The 18,617-nt window shown below is 40.1% G+C and overlaps 1 pseudogene; it reads right to left on the bottom strand.

Moving 5' to 3' along the window:
- Positions 1-11,969: 11,969 nt before the first annotated feature.
- On the bottom strand, positions 11,970-12,063 carry LOC147510094 (small nucleolar RNA R71; annotated as a pseudogene).
- Positions 12,064-18,617: the final 6,554 nt, after the last annotated feature.

Below are 18,617 nucleotides of genomic sequence, written 5' to 3'. Positions count from 1 at the left end.
ACAAAAATCGAAATTGACAGAAATAACTATTTTATTTATCTAATCAATCAAGAACAATGATTCAAAGACTTAAACTAAAACAAGAATTGGAAATGGAACTTAAACTTAATTACTCTATTGAAAACTAGATCTAGAGTTCTATATAGTTTTAGGTCTAACTAGCTACCATTAACAAAGAGGTCAGCTTCGGTTTTTATACTTTCAGATCCAAAAATCGTGCATGGGCTTGGAGCCATGTTTTGGGCGCATAATCGGGCCCAAAACCCATTCTTCGATCAAAAAGGCCTCTTCAGCTGCAGTTGGCTTCAACAGACTTTTTGTCCACTTCTGCTCCTCTGATTGGATCAAGACTTAGACCATTGGAAAGCTTTTTCCGATCCGGTCGTTTTTACATAAGGTAGGCCCCATTCAGTCCGAGTCCAAAGATCTGACCTTGAAAGTTCTGGTCGACTTGTGTGTTTGTTTACGCCCGTCGACTTTTCAGCTTTTGACCCGGCTTTAGAAAGGCTTTGTCTTCTTGAATCTTGGCCTTCAATCACGGAATTCCTTAGTAACCGACCTTTGCTCCTTTATCTCGCTAAAGTGGCACATTTCTGCACATAATGGACTTTGAAGCCCGAAATGCATAAAAACAACGTGTCGGTGTTAACTCTTAATTATTACTCACATAATTGGTCTAAAAGTATGACTATTCTGAGGGTTAAAACTACAGTTTTGGGCTCTTATCAAACCACCCCAAACAGCATTTTGCTTGTCCTCAAGCAAAGATGAGAAATTAGAATAAGTGACCAAAATGGAGTTCTAACTACTCTCGTTTACTTGAAAGCGATTGCATTGACCATATCTGACCAGGCCTTAAACTACTAGGAATTCCCTAGTGGACCGAGTTATAGCCTGCGTGAGAGTTTTTCGTGAAGGTACTCACAAACTTCAACTATACTACAACGACTAAGAAATAAAACTATTGTTTCCTCATTCATGTCCCAACTATCTATATATCTCACTAGCAAATGAATAAGAATAACCAAGTCAAAAACCTAAGCTAATATATGCATAATAACCAATCATTTATGATACAAATATATATACTATGAGTAATACTATGAAATGCCTAGCGGGTTAAGTTTCTGAAAAACTTCGAATAAGCGTCCTTAAGTAGGTCCTCACATAAATGTCAATATAAAACCACTCTAATTTTTCCGCTCAAGTTTCGCTACTCCAGTGTGGAGTGGGCACACTTTACCTTACAATCTCAATGACAAACAAGGAAGCCGGAGTCGATCAAACACATCTGCCACTTACTATCACACTAACCTATTCCTAATTAAGCTAGAGGTCTTTATTAGGTGTTGCGAGGATTAGGAGATGGTTTAAGAAGGAAGGAAATGGATATTCAAAAGGACAAGTCTGAGATAATAGAGTCTTCATATTATGTAACTTAGAAAAACCTTGTTATTTTCTTTTTGCTTCTATACTTTGTTTCCATCCTTAGCCATATTTTTTTTTTTTCTTTTCTTTGGCTTTTGACTCCTTTTATTCTATTTTTGGAGTTTTTATTTATTTCGATATATATTTTTTCTTTTCCTTGGATGGAAACTTCTTTTCTTTTTTTCTAAAGCAACTAAATAATTTTTGTTTACACGGGTTTTTCTCTTCTTCTTTCTTCACTCATTCTATTCTCGATTTATTCTAGATTGGGTAAGTTGAATTTTTATTTTGTTTTGTTTTTGTAACGGGGTAAAGGAATTGTGGTTTATGGAAGGCTAAAAGAAAGGCTCGGAGGGGACTAGCGGAAAATAATTCATAGGTTTGAATTTACGGCTATATCGATCCAAAGAGGGCCTAAATTCTTGCTTAGGATATGGTATAGTGATCAAGCAAGTGGACGTGTGATTTCTCTATTCGGAATATACTTCTCCCTTGTGTCATTTCTCAAATGTTTCGCTCATATAAGGCTTTAGGCTATATTCTCACAGGATTTGTAGAATAAGTACTCTAGCCTAGATTTCATAAACTTACTGCTAACAATCATAGATACTCATGTAATATATTTATAGATAGATGCAAAGATTATTACCTACATATTAACCTAAGTTCCTAACAATTATTTTGATGCAAAAGCTACGTGAGACTTCTAGATTGTTAAGAGCATAGAGAAAGAAAACAATACCAATATTCCTAAGTGTATAGCATAAACTTATTTATTTATATTTTTGAAATTTTTAACTTGAAAACAAATGCATATTATACATATCTATATCCTAACAGATGCCTTAATTACACGTGTTTCTATGCCCCCCCAAACAAGAAGCATGCTTTGTCCTCAAAGCATTTAAATAAAGAGGGTAGAAAAATACCATGGAAATGCGTGAAATTCTGGAACATCTACAAAACAAAGTTAGAACATACTAATATAGGAAATAAAATAAAAACTGACGCAACTCTATAACAGTTCCACCCATTATGGGGTTAACATAATTAAATTGCTTGGGACATAAGCAGACAATAACAAAACTAAAAACTTACCTTATCTCCCCGGCAAGCATCCTCCTCATCATTAAAGAGATGAGGTTCCTTCGCTGATCCTGTCCATTATAACTTGCCAAGCTTGCATGCCATTTATCATCTACTAATGCTAACCTTTTTAAGTGTTATTATGTCGATGGATGGGATGTGCGGCGACCAAATGAGGCTGCACCTGCCATCCCGGCCAAGTCATTATTCGCAATGAGCGAACCACCCCATTGGTGGGTCTCATGACTTCAACCCCTTTCCAATCTGTGAATTGTGCATAGAATACAGGTAAACAACTACGCATGATGCGGCTTACCAACACAGGCATAAGAAGATACTTACGCCTCATGGTTTGGGCTCTCTAAAGACTAGCGACTAAAACTAGGGGAATGTCATATCGGCGACGTCCCTCATTAAAAAGCGAGGAAAATGTCACCAGCGATCTTGTTTGCAGAAATGAACCGCCATTCCCCAAAATATTCATCGGGATGAATAACATGGTGGTGCCTACGTTTAGGGAAAGGCTCCCGGGGCAATGCTATATAAGCCCCTGGTCCATTACTCGAAATACCCCTCCCCATAATACTCATGGAAATATGTATAATCATAAAGATATGCATTATCGGTCATATATGCCCATGTGTGAACGGGATCGGTATTGGTAATCCACGAAACTAAAGCGACCACATGTTTATTGAATTTATGTCTTTGTGTCATCGACTACGACGGAGAATTCTTGTTCTCCATCCCGATTACAATAGAATTTAACATGGTCGTAGAAATAAGCGAAGGTACGTGGTGAATATGAATCGTCATCACTTACCGATAGATGGCGCCATCCTAATCGGGGATCCTTAGCCGGAACCAATGTCCATAGGTCTCGGTTCCCAACACGTCTTCGAAAAGACTGTTCAGGTATGACTATAGGAGATGTCATCTCAACGACTCCTTGAAAAGTTCCAAAATCCTAGAATGACCCTCAAAATTGGAATTTCCGTGTTCACAGATGGCGGTAGCGGTGCGCTAAGCTTTGAAGGTGAGGTTGGCTTCGTGGGTGTTTAGGATTACAGAGTTTGGCGCGGGTCGCTCGAAGTTTTAAATTACAGAGTTTGAAGCGCCGGTCGGCCTGACTAAACTTTGTGAAAGTGTATGGGGCGCAGGCGCGCTCGTAAGTGCTGAAACAGGAGTTTAGAGGAAAAAGAAGGAAAAACTTGGAGTGAAAGGTGAGGGATGATGGTGGGGTGTAGTGTGGTTTGTTAGTGTAGAATGAAGGGGGTTTAAATAGGTTCTGTGCTTCCAAAACGAATCGGCAAGTTGCCAAATTGTTTAAAGGCAATTTCCGGAAATAGAAAGATTCCAAACCCGAAAACGGAAACAAACCATCTTCTTGATTTTCTAAAAATCCTAGTATCTTTTATACTGGATTTAGAATAGTAACTTCTAAACTCTCCTACATTTCATGCTACCACCACACAATTCATAGATATGCCGATATCGGCCAAATTCTCAACCTTTCCTCCAAGACAAATTTACAGCAGATGATCATATAACAAATTATATTAAAACTTAAATTTAAAACCACACAACATAAAACAAACACCTTAATATTTAAATTTAACAACTGAATTAAAATCCAACTAATAAAACAAAATCATAAAATAACAGCGAACACAAACTGATGGTGAAACCCTAGTTATGTGATGAAGATGGACCCTGAGATGGAGATTGGCCCTGGGATGGAAAATGGCTTGAACCATCTGTTCTTCGGCGACGACGCTCATGCCTGTCGGACTCGGCTGAAGCAGAGTCCTCCACGGGTGGCATGCGTCGTAGCATCTCTATTCAGAACAAGCACTGTGCTTCCCTCTCAGTCTTGAGTAATGCATACTGGGCTTGTTGATGCTGGTGGATAGTCTCCATGTTAGACAAGATATCGTCCTGAACCTTTTCGAGCATTTCAAGTCTCGTCTGAAGGTTCGTTTGCTTTTTTCGAACTACAATCTGTCTATCTTGGATATCTTCACAAATACCATAAACGCAACGCAAGCCAGTTTGCAATATTTGCATGTGTTCTAAATTAGAACTACAATTATCTAATGCATCGTCATCCAGACATGTCATATCCTCCCTTTGATCCTCTGACTCAACAACCTTTCCTTCAGACAACGGCCACGTCTCTTGGATGCAATCCGTATAGATACTTGCATTAGAATGCAATTTGATCTTAATAGGAGCCGGATTTTTTCGCGACAGCTCTAAAGGAGAGCATGATCTTAGTGATCAATACGGGAAGAGAGGCGCAAAGGTCTTTCCCATCCTCTAATCACATTAAACATTAAGTCGAGGATGCAGAAATTATACTTATTTTTTGCAAAATCCGAGAACGCGGACATTGCGGGCCGATATCACGACTTTGTCTTTCCCGGGCGTTCCTACCAATCCACCGCTCTGACCCGTTGTTGATTGGTTCTCAGGGTTGACTGGCGGACGCAATGAGATGTCGGATTGTATTCACCCTCCACGACAGTATCTTTCATCAAAGCAGGAACTCCAGTATACTGGGATTCCTGAATTGTCGTTATGAGGTTGCTTTCAAGCGTAATTCCTAACAGTTCAGCCAACAACTGTCTCGTTACTTCCCTCCTCGTTCCTGCTTCCTTTATAAAAATCCTATCCCCCTCCAATTCTCGCTTTTTATAAAACTGTTCTACCACATCATAGTGATAGAACTCCTCAGTCGAGTACTACAGTCCGTTCCAATCCCTCCTAATCATCTCCGCGTCGTAAAATGGCGCGAAGTTGTCGGCAGCAAACGCGTGCTCCGGTAAAATTCTTCGTCATAGTGTCATTGAAGTTTCTGAGACAACTAATGGTTTTGTAGACTGTGGGGGAGGCGAGTTTGAAAAAAAACAACTAAAAACAACGGTGGTGGCGGTAATGGTTTGGAGAAGATTTTAGTTGGATTTGAATTTCTTGGCGTGGGTGTAGTTAGGTTTCCTTTTCTCTTTTTTTTTTTTTTTTTTTTTTTTTTTTATTTATTTTTTATTTTTTTTTTGAATTTTGGTGTTTAAGGTTTGTTTTAAACCTTGGTAACCGGCGGGATTGAAAAGGAAAGAACTGTGCATTTTTGGGAATGAAGGAGACGCATAGATGTGCGTGCGGTTTGGGCCCAAGCCCAATTTGAATTCCGAAATTTTCAGATTTTTTGCGCAATTTCAAATTGAATTTGCCGCTTCGTTACTGACCCAATTTTGGCGAATGAGTTATGGAAATGATCAGTTGAGAATTTCCAATCCAATGATCCATAAAACACTCAATTTCAGCCATGGGTGACATATAAGAAGGTGGAAAAATGCCTTGAAGTGCGTGTGTGACGAAAGTTATGCAAACGGAGGAAATCTAAGTTTTAGATTACGTCAACCCAATTGAACTACAAGTAATGGGCCTAAGCAACACAAATGGAAAGTTCGAGCAATCCAGATGGAAAGACCGATTGCCCACCCCCAAACAAATTTTTAAACACAAAATTTGTTCTAATGTGGGTTGTTTAAAGTCAGATTCCCAAGACTTGTTGGATTGCTATTTCTATGATTAAGAATTTTTTTTTTATTATTTTTTTTTATTAGTTTATTATAAGAAAAACGAAAAACAATAAATACATAATTCAACCTATAGAGGAACATGACTCCAAAACCGAGAAAACATGCAAAAGTGGAAAACGTGAATTATGTTAACCGTGGACTTAGGTTCCGGTACTTACAGCCACACACTCTATAGGGAGGGCCCGGTTACCTAAATGGTGCACTTACCACTATATGGAAGTGAAAGGAAGTATACCAATGACAAAGGTCAATCCTCATAGACAGGGTCCTGTAAAAGGACTTCCTCTACATCGAGGGGACGAAGTTAAGTGAAAATGTTTTAACCATTGACCATTAACTTGAAAGGTACTTGTTGTCATTGGGATTTACCAAGGTGATTGCCCGTAAGTGGTGACTTGATAACTGAGAAAAGGACCGCACCAACGGGTTTTTAGTTTTCTTAGGAAAATATGTAGATGGGAGTTGTAAAGCAAGACCTTTTGACCGACCACAAACTCTTTGCGCAAGATTTGCTTATCATGAACACGTTTCATGTTAGCTTTATAATCCTTCGCGAGATCGTAAGAATCGCTACGGATTTCTTCAAGCTCATTCAATTGCAATTTGTGTTTGACACCTGCCTCATCAATATTGAAGTTAAGGCTTTTTATAGCCCACAAAGCAAGGTGCTCTAATTCAACGGGCAAATGACATGGTTTCCCAAATACAAGTCTAAAGGGAGACATACCTATAGGAGTTTTGAAAGCGAGTTCTATCGCCCATAAGGCATCCGATAGGCAGCTTCAACCAGATCTTTCCTATCGGGGTTTACAGTTGTTTCTAAAATCTTTTTGATTTCCTATTAGAAACTTCTACTTGTCCGCTAGTTTGTGGATGATAAGGAGTTGCTACTTTGTGTGTAACTCCATACTTTTTCACTAGGGATGCAACAACTCTGTTTTTGCAAAATGTGTTCCACCATCACTAATGATGGCTTTAGGAATGCCAAACCCGATGAAAATATATTCTTTGATAAAAAATACAACGGTCTTATGGTCATTGCTACGGCGAAAGCTAAGGCCTCTATCCATTTAGACACGTAGTCACGGCAACTAGAAAATAAATGAAACCGGGGAAACAGGAAGGGACCCATGAAATCAATGCCCCAAACGTCAAAAATTTCTTCTATCAAGATTGGATTTAATGGCATCATATTACGTTTTAAGATGATTAAGCCCAAGTTGTTGGCAACGCAATACACGCCTTGCAATGCACTTGGGCATCCTTAAAAAGGGTAGGCCAATAAAATCCACATTGAAGAACTTTAGCGGCTGTTTTCATCCCACTAAAGTGGCCACCACACTCTTTGTCATGGCGAGCGATAGGACTTCATTATATTCCCAATGGGGACTACAGCGACAAATAATCGATCCGCACAATACTTAAAAGGTATGGCTCATCCCAAGTAGTATAACTTAACTCACGGCCAAGAACTTCTACGTTCATTTCTTGACCAATTATAAGGCATAACATCAGCCGCTAAATAATTTACAATGTCGAAGATACCATGGTCTTTGAAAAAAATCGCATCTGAGATGCTCATTAGGAAAAGAGTCCCAGATGGACTCGGAATCACTCGATCGTGGATTTGTGAGTCTAGATAAGTGGTTGGCAACTTCGTTTTCGACCCTCTTTTGTCCTTTATTTCTAATGTGAACTCTTGCAGGAGAAGGATCCATCGGATTAATCTCTGCTTAGCATCCTTCTTTGCAAGAAGGTACTTAAGGGCTGCATGGTCCGTGTAAACTAAAGTTTTAGAACCAACCAAATAAGGACGAAACTTATCTAAAGTATAAATGACAGCTAATAATTCTTTTTCGGTAGTTGAATAATTCCGTTGAGCATCGTTTAAGGTTTTACTAGCATAATAAATAACAGTGGACTTATTATCTAGTTTTTGTCCCAAGACTACACCAACTGCATAGTCATTAGCATCACACATGAGTTCGAAAGGTTTAGACCAATCGGGAGGCTGTATAATTGGTGCAGAGGTTAGGGCGGCTTTTAAAGTTTCAAAAGCCTGTGTACAGTTAAAATTAAAATCAAAGATTGCATCTTTCAAAAGCATATTAGTTAAAGGCCTAGCTATTTTCGAGAAGTCTTTAATAAACCGCCTATAAAAACCTGCATGGCCTAGAAAGGCCCTAATATCATGGACAGTCCGTGGTTTAGGTAGGGTCGCTATCTTATCTAGTTTGGCCTTATCTACTTCTATGCCATCACTAGATACGATGTGACCTAGTACTATGTCCTTTTCACCATGAAATGACACTTTTCCCGTTTAAAAACGAGGCTCTTTTCTTCGCACGTGTCAAAACCTTAGGCGAGGTTAGACAAACGATCGTGAAGGAGTCTCCATAGATAGAAAAATCATCCATGAAAACTTCCATAAAGCGCTCTACCATGTCACTAAATATATGAAGCATACACCGCTGGAAGGTACCAGGAGCATTATAAAGGCCAAAAGGCATTCGTTTATAGGCATACGTTCCAAAGGGACATGTGAATGTAGTCTTTTCTTGGTCATCAGTATCAATAATAATCTGAAAATAGCCTGAGTAGCCATCCAGAAAACAATAAAAAGCATGACCAGCTAGGCGTTCGAGCATTTGATCTATAAAAGGTAAAGGAAAGTGATCCTTTCGTGTCATAGCATTTAAACGTCTGTAATCAATGCAGATCCTCCATTTCATAGGACCTTGTGTGACAACATAGTCACCCTTTCCGTTACAAACCATGGTAACTCCCTATTTCTTAGGAACTACATGAATGGGGCTTACCCATTCGCTATCAGAGATTGGGTATATGATACCCGCATCGAGTAAACGTAAGACTTCTTCCCTAACCACCTCTTTCATGGAAGGTTTCAAGCGACACTGAGGTTCACGAGAAGTCTTCGCGTTATCCTCCAAATGGATACGATGAGTGCAAACATTAGGGTCAATTCCCTTAATGTCGGCTAGGGACCAACCAATCGCTGACCGATGTTCCCTAATCACCCGGATTAAACGCGTGTCTCTTCATTCTTAGATAATAGAAGATATAATTATTACCGAATGACTACCATCCGGATCAAGTTGAATATATTTTAACTCTGGGGGAAGAGGTTTAAGCACCGGGGTGGAAGGAAAATCAATAGATGTTTAAATCGGGGTCCTCATTTTGTATAATGAATACTTGCTTAGGTAGCAAGTCTTCATACTCAGTATATGGAGCAACCGAAGGGTCTACAATTGGTGTGGACTCAATGATGGTGTTGACTTCCTCTAAGTAGGAGTCATTTACAAAATCTGAAATTCCAAAAGAAAGGAATTTGTACATATTATTTTCGGGAAACGTGTTGTTAAAATAATCTTGAGCTAAGTTCTCGATCATGCTAACCTCCCCATCTATAGACGAATCTGGTAACTGTTTCATCATTTTAAAAACATTTACCTCAACTATAAGATGGCCAAAAGATAAGGACATCTTACCATCGCGGCAATTTATAAGTGCGTTGGCAGTTGCCAAGAAGGGGCGCCCTAAGATGATCGGTACAGAGTCGTTAGCGACTTCTGTATCGAGGATAACAAAATCAGCAGGATAGTAAAAATCCTGAACCTTAACAAGCACGTTTTCCACTACACCCTTAGGATACTTAATGGACCTATCCGCTAATTCAAGGCGTTATTTTTGTAGGTTGCATTTCACTGTAGACCTATTTGTTTATACAAGTAATACGGGAGTAAGTTAACACTTTCGCCCCCGTGTCTAATAAAGCCGCCGTCGTCGTGTGGGAATCTCCTAAGGTGCATTTCTGATGGGGCGACCGGGGTCCTTGTACTTAACAATTCCATTATTTTGGATAAAGTTGGGAACTGTTCAGTTAGAAAGGCGTCTTTAGGTATGTTGGTCTTACGCCTAGTAGTGCACAACTCTTTAAGAAACTTAGCGTGGTTAGGGAGCTTTTTAATAGCTTCGAGAAAAGGAAGGTTTATCGTTAGATTCTTGAAAACGTTCCTAATCTCCTCAAAGTTTGTATCCCCGGGTTAGCATGGCTAACTTCGAGGGAATGGTGGTTTCGCTCTATATTTAGCGTATGGCTCGACTTGATGTGTTACCTTGGCTTTATGTTTCTTAGTTTGTTGTTTAACTGGTACCTCTACAGTGGTAAGCTCTTCAGTTTCTCTTTGCGGTATCTAGTTCGATATCCGGTGTAGGGAGTATCGATGGGGTAACTATAGGCATAGTTATTGTGTTATCAACCACTCTTCCGGCGGAGTGGTGATGGCATTAAGGTCACCCTCGATTGTAGTTTCAGACTAGTATTACCGCTTTACCTCAAAGGTCGTGTTTGCTGTTTTAGGGTTTGGTATCGCTTGTCCCGGAAACATGTCTTTTGGTTGGGCTTTCTCTTGGGCTAACCGTTGTATGCCCCGATTTATGGATTGTAAGATCTGTTGGTTTGATTGAGTCATTGATTGGAAAAGTTGTTAGGTAACCCTTTGTATAAAGGCGCCTATACGATCCGGATGTGATGGTGTAGTAGTCACAGGGTGGTGCGACCGAACTATCTCACGTTGATTATTTATGGGTGGGTTGTGATAGTTACTATTGTTAACCTAACGATACCTCTATTGGTATTATAACTATTATAATTACCCTGACCTTGTGCTAATCCTTGTCGTGGTTGCGCTTGGTTGTTATAATTATTATAATTTCCCTGACTTTGTTATAACCATATGCCTTGTTCATTGTTTTAGGTTACTATTCAATTCTAAAACAAGGTTTGCCTAAAGGGCCTTGTTTCCCTTGACTCCGCTGCCATCTTAGTTTCACTTTCGCATTGTTTTTGTAGTACAAGTACTTTTCTTAAAGTCCCATTAAACCCACCCACCCTTGTTTGATTCATACTGTGGTTTTCCGAGTCAGCGTTGGAAAGTTCCGCAAAAATATACACGAGCGACAAATACACGCGAGCCTACTTCTGCTTCCAAAAGATCTGTAACACTAAAGCTTAACCCGCCCCCATGTGGAGCGACCACCCTAAAAACACTGTCACTTCAAGTTACACGGAGCGAGCACCCCTAAGTGAGCGACCCGCTCTAAAGCTAGAGTTTTCCGGATTTCTACGGTTTTGATTCGAATTTTGATTTTTCAAGTTTTTCAGTGTTCTAACTTGTTATATACACCGAACAAATAAACAAGGCGTTATTCATAAAAGCGAAGCAAGGACGCAATCAGGTATTCGTTTCTTCCACACCTCGCATCTCCTGTTAGAGGTTTATACTAGTATATCATAATTGTTTGGAGTGTTGATGGTTTAGCTAAATTTGGTCTTAGCCTTGTATGAGATTAAGGTCTGGTCGAACAAAAACACCAAACGTAATCACACAACAACGTCAACAAACAATTCTATCTAGTATACCACCCACTACACCTCTAGCTACTATTTCACACACACCACCTGACACAATGCCTTGCATCGTTCTAGCAGACCCTCAACAAACAAATGTTGCATCGTTCTAGCAGACCCTATGGGGGATTTTCGAATCCCCCCAAATATTTTTAATTTGTTAGCCATTTTTCATGGATTAGACCATGAAAAACCATATCAGCACATGCGTAGGATTGAACAAGTCCTAACAACATTCCACCATCCTACGGCTGGTGCGGAACAAATTAAACTAAGGGTATTCTCTTTCACCTTAGCCGATAAGGCGGCGTCTTGGTTAACTGCCCAAGCACCTAATTCTGTGGACTCGTGGGCTAAACTTGTTCAGCTGTTTATGGAACATTTTTACCCACCCCTAAAGACAGATGAGATGCTTTCCAAGATTCATTTCTTTAAACAAAATCCTCATGAATCATTTTCAGAGGCTTGGAATCGTTTCACCGATCTCCTTATAGAGTGTCCACATCATAACTTAGCGAAAGACACGTTAGTTCGTGCCTTTTTCAAAGGACTTCTACACCACCATAAAGAAGTCCTTGACATAATGAATGGGGGTAGTTTCTTAAGCAAAGGAGCCTCGGAGGCTTATAAATTTTTAGAGGATCAAACTAAAAGCTTAAATAACAACTGGGGGTAGTGGCGATATCCACCGCTCAGCTAGTTCATCAAATACAGTTAAGGCCGCCGGTATGTTTGAAATTAAACACGATCCCGAGCTTAAAACTCTAATCGAATCACTCACTAAAAAGGTAGAGGCCATTTCTGTTCAACAAAAGCCTATCCCCGTCATGAATGTAAATTCAAATCCATGTAGTTTCTGTTTGGAGCCCCGAGCATCTCGACTTCCATCGTCCCTATAGCCTATGAACGGGCTTGTTCCATTAATAGTGAACCTAACGCCCTTTGAGACAAAATCCCAACTTCGGTTGGAGAAATAACCAACACGCCACACCTCCGTGGTACAATAATCAATATGTTAGGCCAACGCACGCGGTTTTAACCAAGCTCCACCACGACAAGGGCGATGTGGTCGGTAATTTTAATAATTATAACAACCAAGTGCAATCTCGGCAAGGACAAGCACAAGGTCAAGGTAGTTATAATAATTATAATGCTAATAGAGGTATTGTTCCGGTAAATAATAATTATCAAAATCCACCCATAAATAATTCACGCGAAATAGTTCCAGTCACACCACCCGTGACTACTACACCCACACAACCGGATCGTCTTGACACCTTCATACAAGTGAGCCAAAAACTTTTCCAAATCATGCCTCAATCTAACCAACAGCTTCTACAATCCGTTAATAATTTAAGCCAACAATTGGCCCAAGATAAATCCCAACCCAAAGGTGTGTTTCCAGGTTACGAAATACCTAATCCTAAAACAACAAACACAGCCTTTGAGGTAACCAATAATACTAGTAATGAATATGAAAATGTAGGTGAGCTAAAGGCCATCACCACTCTCCATTCTGGCAGAGTGGTTGATAACAAAGTAACTATGCCTATAGTTACCCCACCAGTAGCCCCTACACCTGCTATTTTACTAGATACCGAAAAAGAAACTGAAGAGCCTACCACTGTAGAGGTACCAGTTACAACACAACTTAAGAAACAGAAAGCCACGATTAAACATCCAGGTGATACCATTGCTAAATATAGACAGAAACCACCGTTTCCACAAAAATTAGCCGTGGTAACTAGGGATACTAATTATGAGGAGATTAGGGACGTTTTCAAGAATCTAACTATAAACCTTCCCTTCCTCGAAGCTATTAAAAAGCTACCACACCATGCTAAGTTTCTTAAGGAGTTGTGTACTACTAGGCGTAAGACAAATATACCGAAAGACGCCTTTTAATAGAACAATTCCCAACTCTATCTGAACATAATGGAATTGTTAAGTACAAGGACCCTGGTCGTCCTACTGTACAATGCACCCTAGGAGATTCCTATACGATGACCGCGTTATTAGACTTGGGGGCTAGTGTTAACTTACTCCCATTTTATTTGTATAGACAAATAGGCCTAGACAAAATGCAACCCACTAAAATGACATTGCAATTAGCTGATCGGTCAATTAAGTATCTTAAGGGTGTGGTCGAAAATGTTCTGGTAAAAATTCAGGATTTCTACTACCCGGCTGATTTTGTCATCCTCGATACAGAAGTAGTTAACGACTCTGTCCCGATCATCTTAGGGCGTCCTTTCCTGGCAACTGCCAATACGCTCATTAATTTCCGCGATGGTTCAATGTCCATGTCTTTTGGTCATCTTGCTGTTGAAGTCAATGTTTTTAAAACAAAGACACCGCGCATCCCGATTAAGCTATGGATGGAGAGGTTAGCATGATCGAGAGCTTTGCTCGAGATTATTTCAACAACACGTTCCCTGATAATCATATGCCCAAATTTCTTTCCTTTGGAAGTTCATACTCTAACATTTTCATCCCTACACTAGTCGATACACATATTACGGATGAGGATAAGATAGATGACTTTCTCAAAGATGTAGAGGACTATCATAGTAACGTGGATATGACCAATCTAGATGAGGAATTCGATGAGTTTCTTAGAGGAGGTGATGATTCACCCTATCAAGAACTACTTTGCACAACAACCACCTCGACTCCCCTCCTTCCACCCTTTCAAAGGAATCTCGAGTTTTGCACTTTCGATCCTTTTGTTTCTTCATTAGTGCTTCATAATTTTTAAAATCCACCTAGTAAACAAATACTTCAGAAAGACAAACCATTTGACACCTTCATTTTCAGACTTGAGACAGTCCCTACCTACACTATGAATGAGTTTTGTGCTAAACCCACATCCTTATTTTTTCCATGCTTTCCTTCTACAACTTATCCATATCCACCATATTCTCCACAACCATTCACCTTCCCACACTTATTTACTAGAACACCCTCTCTTTCAAAAATGAAAAAGAAGGTGCATGTTAGGTTATGTTACAGGGTTATCCGACTTCGCTTTCATTTCACTAGGCTGCGTCATAGGAAATCTTGGCGCTTGAATGTGTTTGAATATGTTTTCTGTGATATTTATTTATGGAATGATCCACAACTATTTCGGTTGTTGATATATGATAAACTGCATGTTCATACATATGTTTAGATAAAGTCTCGAGTATCTGATTATAAACGACTCAACTTTTGTGTTTGGTGCATTTCTTTTCATTTCCATATATTGGTGAGTGCACCATTAAGGTAATCGGGCCCTCCATACAGAGTGTGTGGCTGTAAGTACCGGATCCTAAGTCCACGTTTAACATAATTCACGTTTTCCACTCTTGCATATTTTCTCGGATTTTTGAGTCATGTTTCTCTATGGGGTGAATTATGTCTTTCTTGTTTGTTGTTTTTCATTATAAAAGTAAATATATATATATTAAAGAATAAACATAGTAATCTAGGAAGTCTCGGGAATCTGACTTTAAAAGACCCACTGCTAAAAAACAAATTTTCTAAGCTTTGTTGTAAAAAATTTGTTTGGGGGTGGGGTGTTCGTGCTTCCGTCCAAGAATGTTTTATGTCCCATTAGAGTTTCTTAGGCCATTGAATTGTATTATGATTTGGGTTGACATAATCCATGAATTTAGAGTTCAGTCGTTCGCATAACGTACGTCATGCACGCACTTCGAGGCATTTTCCACTATCTTATATGTCATCCACGGTCGGAATAGAGTGTTTTATGGATCATTAGATTGGAAATTCTCTCCTGATCATTTCCATATTTCATTCACAAAAATCGGACCGGTAACGAAGCGGCAATTTTGATTTGAAGTTTCACGAAAAATCGAAAAATTCAAAAATTTCGAATTGGGCTTGGGCCCAACCCGCGCCCTTACCTTTCCCCAAACAGTCGCGTTCATCTTCCAAATCGCCATTAACGACCACCAAGCTCCAAACCTAAAAAAAAAAAAAAATTTAAAAAGAAACCTAATTAAACCCATGCCCACAATCAAATCAACTTCAAATCTTCTATAAATCCATCCACCACCACCTCCACCAAGTAGAAAAAGGCAAAACCACCGAAATCTCAAAAAATTGTGAATTGTCGCACACCACCGCCCACCACCATGGTTTGTTTCAGTCGGTCGACTCAAATTCCAACACCACATCCTTTTAAACCCCCACTACATTCCAAACTCTAAAATGGCTCAACAACGCCGAATCTTGCCGAGCAAGCATTTTGGCGACCACTTCGCGCCCGTTTTACGGTGACGAAATGATCGATGAGATCTGGAATAGCTTGTGGTACTTTCGGACCCTTTACCACGAAGACTTAGTCCGACGGTTTTACAACACGGGAGGTGGAGGGACTAGAATTTTGTTATGGTGGCGAAGAGGAGGAAGAAGTAACTCATCGGTTGTTGGTCGAGATTCTAGGCATTCGCCTAGAATCCATCCGGATGTCACGTTGCAGAGTCCCAATACAATGGGGTAGAGCCATTGATGAGCGGATGAGTTATCGGTGGAACTTTAATCGCGAGATCGCGTGTTGTGTTAAGGCATCCCTCGAACCAACCAGTAGGGTGTAGCTCGATGGATTGGCCTTTACGCGCCTGGCAAGGAGAAGGTCGGTGACATCGGTCCGAATCTGCCTCCACATTTTATGGATACTCCAGAGGCAGAAGTAATGAGAGTTTTGTATCTTGGAGTTTTGCTTAGCATGATTAAGGGAGTAGGGAAGGCTCGTTGCACCTCTCCCCGTGTTGATAACCAAGATCATCTTTGAAGTTGAGAGCGACTCGGCGTCGATAGGTCTTACATCACCCGCACCAAAATCCTCGCATTTATAAGGAGGAGTGTGTCCAATGAGTTTGGAGGTTGCCCGAGGATAGGATAGAGGGCGAGGAGTATGGTGGAAATGAGAATGCTTGAGGAGGATGGGGAAATGAGATTGCCTCGGAGGATGAGGAGGACTTGACTTGTTTTGATCACGGATGCCACGGAGAGGTGTTGGTCGGATCACGAGAATGCATGACCGTAATTCATCGTGGCATGTGTTCACTCAACACTATCTGCGAAGACCTCCGGACTCGACAGGCTACTATCCATCATAACCGAGATCCGATCCCAAATCGAGGACGAAGGGAACAGATGAGGGCGAGCTAGAAGCTCGCCGCCCGGATTCCGACATGCTTGCATGATTCCCACCTCACGGGGATTCTCCTTCTGAGGACACACCATCGAGGCACGAGCGTCGTCGCCGAAAGACGAATGGTGCTGGCCCATCGGGAGCTCAGGAGCTATCTCCTGACCGTGTGCCCTCCGCTACCAGTACCGAAGTAGTTAGGGATAGTATCGTTTGACGTTTATTTGTAGTTTCATTATTGTTATTTATTTTAATGTAACTTTAATTCCGTAATTTGAATTTTGTAGTGAAATGTACTTCGAATGAAAATTTTAATATAATGAGGTTATTTTCATTGTGCGTAGTTGTTTAATATTGATCCCACCTTCCCAAATTGTTTGGGGGTGGTGTTATCTATTCCAGCATGATTTTTATATGACCATTGTTTTAGAATTTATTGCGGAGTGAAGGTGAAAATATGGCCGTTTAGGCAAATTTATGAATAAGTATATGAAATCTCGATTAAATAGGTAGATTCTATCCTAAATTCAACCTAAAAGATACTAGGTTTGTTTTAGAATCAAGGAAATGAGTTGTTTCCATTTTCGGGTATGGAAAGTTTAGGATTTCCGGAAACTGCCGTAAAAACTTTTTGGCAACTTCCCGATCCGTTTTAGCAACTTTAAACCTATATAAACTTCATTCATTCTACACTCACAACTCACACTGCACCTAACCTTCATCACTCACCTTTCACTCCCACGATTCCCACGTTTCGTCTCAATTTCCGATCTTCAGCACCTCCATCAACATTGATAATGAACCAATGGAAATTACCAGGTTCTTGCTAGCATTTGTTCTTGGACTTGCTATGCCCGCTGAAATACAAGACCCATGGTGCTATTGGGTAGATAATATGTATGTCTACACTTACGAGTTTTTGCATGAGTCGTATGGCGCGGGCATTTTCGATATCGAGGACCAAGGGAATATAACGTCGCCTTTGGTAGCCCTCGGTCCATGAACATAGGAACTGTTATGTTTTGGATCATGCTAAACATTTTAGGGAATGGCGTTTTTCTTACGTGAATGAGGCCACTTGTAGCGTCTTCCTTGCTTTAGCCACGGGGCGATGTGTCATGACCTTCCCGAACCTTGATGTCTAGTTTAGCTCGATCCCATAGCATGAGGCATAAGTACCTTCTTATGCCCGCTCTAATTTTAATACCGTATTATGCTATTTTTCTTTCCTGTTTTTGTACACGTTTCACGGATTGGATTACGGTCGATCTTTGTCGACCCACCAATAGTATTATTCGATCTTTCCGTCGCAATGACTTGGCAGGGTGGAGGATACAACCTCATCGTGTTTGCACCCTACACCCGTCGGACTAAGTGGCTCTTAATAGGTTAGCAATAATAGATGATAAATGGCGGGAAGCCCCGCAAGTTATCATGGCATGGCGGTCAGAAGGAACCTCACTTCTTTATAGAAGAAGAGGATGAGGAAGATGATGAGTAAAAGCGGGACATAAGGTAAGTTTTAATTCTAGTTAGTGTCTGCTTATGTCCCAAGCAATTTCATTCTTGTTAACCCCATAATGGGTAGAACTCGTATAGAGTTGAGCCAGTTTTTATTTCCTATATTAGTACGTTCTAACCTTGCTTTGTAGATGTTCCTAAATTTCACGCGATTCAATGGTATTTTTCCTACCCTCTTTATTTAAAATGCTTTGAGGACAAAGCATGTTTCTTGTTTGGGGGGGGGGCATAGAAACACGTGTAATTAAGGCATCGATCTGTTAGGATATAGATAGAGATAATATGCATTTGTTTTCTAGTTAAAAATTCAAAAATATAAATAAATAAGTTCATGCTATACACTTAGGAATATTGGTATTGTTTTCCTTCTCTATGCTCTTAATAATCTAGA

The sequence above is a fragment of the Coptis chinensis genome, chromosome 3, assembly GCF_015680905.1.
Source record: "Coptis chinensis isolate HL-2020 chromosome 3, ASM1568090v1, whole genome shotgun sequence".
Lineage (NCBI taxonomy): Eukaryota > Viridiplantae > Streptophyta > Magnoliopsida > Ranunculales > Ranunculaceae > Coptis > Coptis chinensis.
Note: the sequence above shows the minus strand (reverse complement) of the source record. Positions and strands in the feature narration are given on the sequence as shown.